Raw genomic sequence first — 7858 nt, forward strand, 5'->3', positions numbered from 1 at the left:
TGTGCTGAAAATTTAAACTTTCTTAGCCATACTTGTGAACTTTGCAATGAACGTGATCATTTTAGTACCCAATGCAAATTGTTTCATGATCGTATCGTGTCCAAAAATTGTGATGACTTGATTTCCCTTGCACATCATAATGAACATAGTTTGATCTTGGGTTATGAAGAAATTAAATGTATAACTAAGGATATTCCAAAATTTGCCCTTGATAGAGTTCTTCATTTTGATCTAGAGGAAATTTATATGTATTGTGCGGTGAATTTCATTGAAAATCCTTATATTGCCAATTACATAAAGAAAAGAAAAGAAATAGAGGATAAAGAGAATACTAATGAAAGGGAAGAGACTTCCCAATACTTTCCTATTATTTCTTATGATGAATCAGGTAACGAGGAGGAGCCTTCTATTCAACCAATTTCATTAATAAGGAGCTCCAAAAAGAGGATTAAACCCACACATGATGTGGTGAAGAAGACGAAAAGAAAAAGGAGGAGAGGTAAAAAGATATCTCTCCCAAATAATGTTGCTCCTATTATTGTTGTGCCCCATGAAAATGAAGATGATGCACTTGATGATGATCTCGTTATGCCTATTGCTTGTTGTGATGATTATGATTGGGAATATAATAATACTTCTTATGATCTTGAAAATCTTTTTGGCACTTTCTTGGAAGATTATGATAATTGCTATACTATTGGTGCTATCTATACTATTAATGATGAGAGTGATTATGCTTATGATATGAAAAGGCCCAAGCTTGGGGATGCTATGTTTGATGAGGATGACATATTTTAGAATATATTTTCTGCAATTAATGTTTGTCCCAAGCTTGGGGATGCTATGTTTAATAATGATGATATTTTTATGCTCCCAAGTTTTGATATGCAAAGTTGTTATGATAATAGAATGCCTTCTACCTATGATGATTATATTTATGAAAGTGGGTTTCGAAGAGTGTCAACTTTAGGAAGTAATGATCCCACTATTTTGGAGGATGTTGAATCTTATAATATTTATGAAAGTGGATTTGGAGAGGTCATGACTTTATTTAGTGATGTATCCACTATTTCGGAAGAGGTTTCAATCGATTATGATGAGAAAAAAGTTGCTACTTATGATTATGAGTACCCTTTCTCTGAACATTACTCCTTTAACATGGAAACAATTTATAGTATTCAAGTCTCTTATGATACTCCTACTATTCCGAATGAGAAGAATTTTCCTTATGTGGAGAGTAGTAAATTTTCTATGCTTGTAGATCATGAAAAGAATGCTTTAGGTGCTGGTCATATTGTTGAATTCATTCATGATTCTACTGAAAATTATTATGAGGGAGGAATATATGCTTGTAGGAATTGCAATAATATCAAGTTTCCTCTCTATGTGCTTAAAGTTTTGGAGTTATGCTTGTTTTGCCTTCCTATGCTAGTTGATTATTGTTCCCGTAAGTTGTTTGCTCACAAAATCCCTATGCATAGGAAGTGGGTTAGACTTAAATGTTCTAGTCATATTCTTCATGATGCTCTCTTTATGTTTAAATTCTTATGTCTTATGTGAGCATCATTGAATTCATCATGCCTAGCTAGGGGCGTTAAACGATAGCGCTTGTTGGGAGGCAACCCAATTTTATTTTTGTTCCTTGCTTTTTGCTCCTGTTTAGCAATAAATAAATTATCTATCCTCTGTTATTATTGAGTTTTTATGTTTCAATTAGTGTTTTTGCCAAGTAGAACCGTTGGGAAGACTTGGGGAAAGTCTTGTTGATCTTGCTGTAAAATACAGAAACTTTAGCGCTCATGAGAATTGCTGCCATTTTTTTATTGGAGAGCGCTATTTAGTTAATTATTTTTGCAGATGATTAATAGATAAATTACTCACTTCCAGCAATTTATTTTAGAAATTTTGAGGTTTCATAAGTTTGTGTTAGTTACATATTACTACAGACTATTCTGTTTTTGACAAATTCTATTTTTCATGTGTTGTTTACTTATTTTGATGAATCTATGCCTAGTAAAAGATTTATAAACCATATATAAGTTGGAATACATTAGTTTTAACACCAATATAAATAAAGAATGAGTTCATTACAGTACCTTGAAGGGTGTTTTGTTTTCTTTTGCTAACGGAGGTTACGAGTTTTCTGTTAAGTTTTGTGTTGTGAAGTTTTCAAGTCTTGGGTAAAGATTCGATGGACTATGGAATTAGGAGTGGCAAGGGCCTAAGATTGGGGATGCCCAAGGCACCCCAAGGTAATATTCAAGGATAACCAAGCGTCTAAGCTTGGGGATGCCCCAGAAGGCATCCCCTCTTTCGTCTTCGTTCATCGGTAACTTTACTTGGAGCTATATTTTTATTCACCACATGATATGTGTTTTGCTTGGAGCGTCATTTTATTTTATTTTGTTTTGCTTGCTGTTTGAATAAAATATCAAGATCTGAAATTATTAAATTTCAGAGAGTCTTCATATAGTTTCATAATTATTCGACTACTCATTGATCTTCACTTATATCTTTCGGGGTAGTTTGTTGTTGCTCTAGTGCTTCACTTATATCTTTTTAGAGCATGGTGGTGGTTTCATTTTATAGAAATAGATGAACTCTCATGCTTCACTTATATCATATTGAGAGTCTATAAACAACATGGTAGTTTGCTTTGGTTATGAATCTAGTCCTAATATGATGGGCATCCAAGAGGGATATAATAAAAACTTTCATATAGAGTGCATTGAATACTATGAGAAGTTTGATACTTGATAATTGTTTTGAGATATGAAGATGGTGATATTAGAGTCATGCTAGTTGAGTAGTTGTGAATTTTAGAAATACTTGTGTTGAAGTTTGTCATTCCCGTAGCATGCACGTATGGTGAACCGTTATATGATGAAGTCGGAGCATGATTTATTTATTGATTGTCTTCCTTATGAGTGGCGGTCGGGGACAAGCGATGGTATTTTCCTACCAATCTATCCCCCTAGGAGCATGCGCGTAGTACTTTGTTTCGATAACTAATAGATTTTTGCAATAAGTATGTGAGTTCTTTATGACTAATGTAGAGTCTAGGGATTATACGCACTCTCACCCTTCCACCATTGCTAGCCTCTCTAGTACCACGCAACTTTCGCCGGTACCATAAACCCACTGTCACATCCCTGGTCCTGTTATGCACTAGGCTAGACCTCATGTGAGCATCATGTTTTAATTCAAATGAAATTTGAATTGAGGGATTTTCAAAGCCTCAGAAACCTTCTAAAAATGATCAACATTAAAATCTTCTCAAAGAAGTCCAAGAAAATGTTCCTCTTAGTCTCTAAAAATATTGCAAAGAGGTAAAACTCAAAACAATATTTTTGGTATCTCAGAGTTAATTATTTTGGGCCTTTGAATTAAATAAATAACTATTTGCATTGGATATATATATTATATGTAAATAATATATCTCCAATAATACTGGAACATTTTATGTGGTTTGGTATATTTTAGTTCTAGCCACATAACTATTTTCAGGATTTTATAAAATGGTTTAGTATTTTACTAAACTAAAACAACACAGAACAAAATACAAAAAAAACAGAAATAGAAAACAAGAAAGAGAGAAGCCCAGCCACTTACCTGACACTTACCTGGCGCCCACTTACCTGGCCCAGCTCCTCCAGCGGCCCAGCCCACCGAACCGCCACCGTCTCCCACCTCACGCCAGAAGGACGCGAGGCGTGTGGCCACCGCACGCCGGCCCGCGCCGAGCCACCTCCTGCTTGCCGCTCTCCTCCCTCGACGCTCTGGACGCCTCCCCCGAGCGCCACGCACCTCCCTGCCTCTCTCCCTCACTCTCCCGCGCCCTCATCCTCTCCCCTGGACCCCTCTCTCCCGCGACCGAACGGAGCTCGTCGCCGCCGCTCGCCATAGCAACGCCTACCGGCCACCCCACGCCTCACCGACGCCCCAGGAAGCTCCGCCTCGCCTCCCTCTTCATCCTCACCCAGACGAAAGGCACCGGAAGCCCCTGGATGCCGCTAGCTCCGCCGTTCCCCTCCTCGGCCACCGAGGACCACCGCCGTAAATTCGCCGTCGCAGAAGCTCCCCTGAGCTCGCCGACCCCTCCGTTCGATCCACTGTGAGCCTCTCTTCCTCTTCCCCCTTCTCTCAAGCTCGCGCTCATCCCCTAGCTTCTTTCTCCACAGCAGCCGAGAGCTTCTCGCCGCCGGCCATGGCATGGCCGTGGCCACAGCCACCGCAGCTCGCTCCCGAGCCCACCGTCGTGCTCACCGCAACCTCAGGAGCCCGCAGCACCCACCAGTTTCTCCCGTAGCGCACCATAGCGTCGAATCGATCGGCGCCCGAACTCCGGCCGCCGCCACAAGCTCGCTTCCGGCGAGTGTAAGCCTCCCCGCGCCCTCCCGTGGCCTCCTCTGGATGCGCCCGACCGTGGGCTACGCCCCGGTGCCCTTCCCCGCCGCTTCCGTGGCCTTTTGGCGCGTCTCCGCCGTGCCCAGTGGCCACCAGCGGTAAACCGCCGGCGTGGCCGGTCATTAGGACCTAACCACCCCGCTAACCCAGGCCTAGGGCCACTGACAGGTGGGCCCTACCGTTTAATTAACCCGGCTAACAATTTAGTCAAGTTAATTAAACTCTGTTAAATCACTGTGCAGCTGACATGTGGGTCCCGAACGTCAGGTTTGACCCGGACCAGTCCTGTTGACCTGCTGACATCATGCCAACGTCATGCTGACGCAGTAATGTTTTCTGGATTTATTTTAATTCAGGAAATTCCAGAAAATTGTATAAACTTCTAAAATTCATAGAAATTCAATCGTAACTCCAAATTAAGTAAATTATATATGAAAAATTATCAGAAAAATTCAAGGAATCCATCTGTACCATTTTCATGCATGTTAGAACAACTTATAGCTGCTGTTTAGCACAAATCCATTAAATGGCATTTGAATAATCACATATGGAGTTTGAATTTGAATCTTGTATTCAAACTAACTTCATTTAATCTGTTGCTAGTTGCATTAGCTCAAAACACATTCATATTGCCATGTCATAGCATGCATCATATTGTGCATTGCATTGATTGTGTTCTTTCTTGTTTGCCGGTATTTGTCCCCTCTCGATAGACGTGATACCGATGATGTGATCGTTGACACTGATGAAGACTCAATGCTATCTTTAGAAGTGCCAGGCAAGCAAAACCCCCTTGTTCATTCCGATACAATCCTAGTCTCTCACTCCTGCTCTCTTTTAATGCATTAGGACAACACCGATTCATCTGTTACTTGCTGCGGTAGCTGAACCCCTTTATCCCTAGCATGACATGTCATTGCCACAGTAAATAGATGAAACCCACTAGCATGAGTAGGAGTTGTTTGAGCCCTGTTGTGCCTACTCATTCATGCTTGTTTGTCATGCCTGCTACTGCTTAGAGTTGAGTCAAGTCTGATTCATCGGGGATGAATCAGAGGTGTGTGAACATGTCCTACGGTGTGTGAGCTAAGCATGTGAACACGATTTGGTAAAGGTAGCGGTGAGAGGCCATGTAGGAGTACATGGTGGGTTGTCTCATTGCAGCCGTCCTCAGGAACTGAGTTCTGTGTTTGTGATCCATGATTCAGCTACTACCACGCATTGGGCCCAAAACCAATGGACCCTCTCGGCTTCTTAATCACCCTTGTCCTCTGTCCAGGAGTTGGAAGTAGTTTCTGGTGTTTTTAGTATGCTGGAGGCCGTGGGCAGCGCTGACCGGAGGGGTGGGCTGTGATGCGGTAGGCACGTGGCACGGTGTACCGGGCGCCCGTTTGGTGTCTCGGGAACCCTGTTCACATCGTTTGGGGCTATGAGCGAAACTCCGACCGGATCTGCTCATGGATGGAACCCGAATAGGCGATAAACCTGGATTAGAGACTTGAGTGTTTAGGCAGGCCGTGGCCGACACCCACGTTGGGCTTCCGCTTGAAGGTTGCCGAGTACATGTCGTGTAAACGACGGTAAGTGGTGAGAGCGTGTGTGAAGAAGTACACCCCTGCAGGGTTAACATCATCTATTCGAATAGCTGTGTCCGCGGAAAAGGACTTCTGGGTTGCTTATATCAGTTCATAGACAAGTGAAAGTGGATACTCTAAAATACGCAAGATAAGCGTGAGTGCTATGGATGGCGTTCTTGTAGGGAGACGGGAGCGGATCCATAGTGGTGTATTGATATGGTGAATATGTGGACTCGTGTGCGCCACCCCAAAAGAGTTACTTGCAGTCGTAGTTTAGGATAGCCACCGAGTCAAAGCTGGCTTGCTGCAGTTAAACCCCACCATCCCCTTTGTTGATAATGATGCATATGTAGTTAGTTCTGATGTAAGTCTTGCTGGGTACATTTGTACTCACGTTTGCCTATTTTATGTTTTGTAGAGAGACTTCGGTCTCGCTAGTAGTTCCACGTGGGCTTCGACGTTTAGCTTGTTACCTCAGCTATGATCTTGTGCCCTCGGCAGGATTTGGTAGATAGTCAGGCTTCTCAGCCTTTTTCATTTATAGATGTCTGTACTCAGACATGATAGCTTCCGCTTGTGCTTTGACTTGTATGCTCTGATTGTTGGGTCATGAGACCCATGTTTGTAATATCTCGCTCCTTGGAGCCTATTGAATAAAATACTTGAGTTGTAGAGTCATGTTGTGATGCCATGTTGTATTTGCACATATCGAGCATATTGTGTGTATGTTATTGAAATGCTTGGTATGTGTGGGATCTGACAACCTAGTTGTTTATCCTTGGTAGCCTCTCTTACCGGGAAATGTCTCCTAGTGTTTCCACCGAGCCATGGTAGCCTGCTACTGCTCCGGAACACTTAAGTTGGCCGGCATGTGTCCTTCTTCGTTCCTGTGTCTGTCCCTTCGAGGAAATGTCACGCGATGAATACCGGAGTCCTGTTAGCCCGCTACAGCCCGGTTCACCGGAGTCCTGCTAGCCCAGTGCTACAGCCTGGATTCACTCGCTGATGACCGACACGTTCGATGCTGGGTCATGGATGCCTATCCCTGTAAGTCTGTGCCACTTTGGGTTTACAACTAGCCATGTCAGCCCGGGCTCCTTATCATATGGATGCTAGCGACACTATCATATACGTGTGCCAAAAGGCGCAAACGGTCCCAGGCAAAGGTAAGGCGACACCCGTGGAAATACCGTGCGTGAGGCCGCAAAGTGATATGAGGTGTTACATGCTAGATCGATGTGGCATTGAGTCGGGGTCCTGACAGCTTTGGTATCAGAGCTTGACTGCCTGTCGGATTACCAAGCCAAACTGGTCGAAGTTGAGTCTAGAAATGCTTTAGTTATATAAGGGAATTGATTGTGGGATGGAACGTAAGGCTCTTTTTACTCCTTATACCTTATGCCCTTCTGATCTGAGTCATCTTATCTTCTCTACGGGGTTAAGGAACTAGGCTTTCTCTTCTTTCTATCAGGATCACGTGTTACTAATCCGTAGACTTATAGATTGTTGGACTTAAGCCTCGTTTCAGTTCCTATTACTTCCGTATGTTAACTGTTGATCTCGAAACCTTGATATTGTGCTTCTGAATGGTTATGCCACCATTTTTGTGAATGTCTCAAATCTTTTCTGAGCATTTACAGCCGTTATGCTGTCCGAGTCACCCCAGGTTTCTGAATAGTCTGAAGCATTTGTAAAATCCCTTCCTCCCATTCCGATGTTCCTTTGGGCTAGATTAACCACACTAATCGGTGAGTTGAGGTAAATTATTGCCTTGGCATATATGTTGGAGCTATTATTATGACCCTAGGTGTTTTAGGGAGTCACCTAGTAATCTAGCAATGTTTTGTGTTCCCAGTGTGAAGATTCTGGCCATC

The sequence above is a fragment of the Triticum dicoccoides genome, chromosome 7A (assembly GCF_002162155.2).
Source record: "Triticum dicoccoides isolate Atlit2015 ecotype Zavitan chromosome 7A, WEW_v2.0, whole genome shotgun sequence".
In the NCBI taxonomy this organism is placed as follows: domain Eukaryota; kingdom Viridiplantae; phylum Streptophyta; class Magnoliopsida; order Poales; family Poaceae; genus Triticum; species Triticum dicoccoides.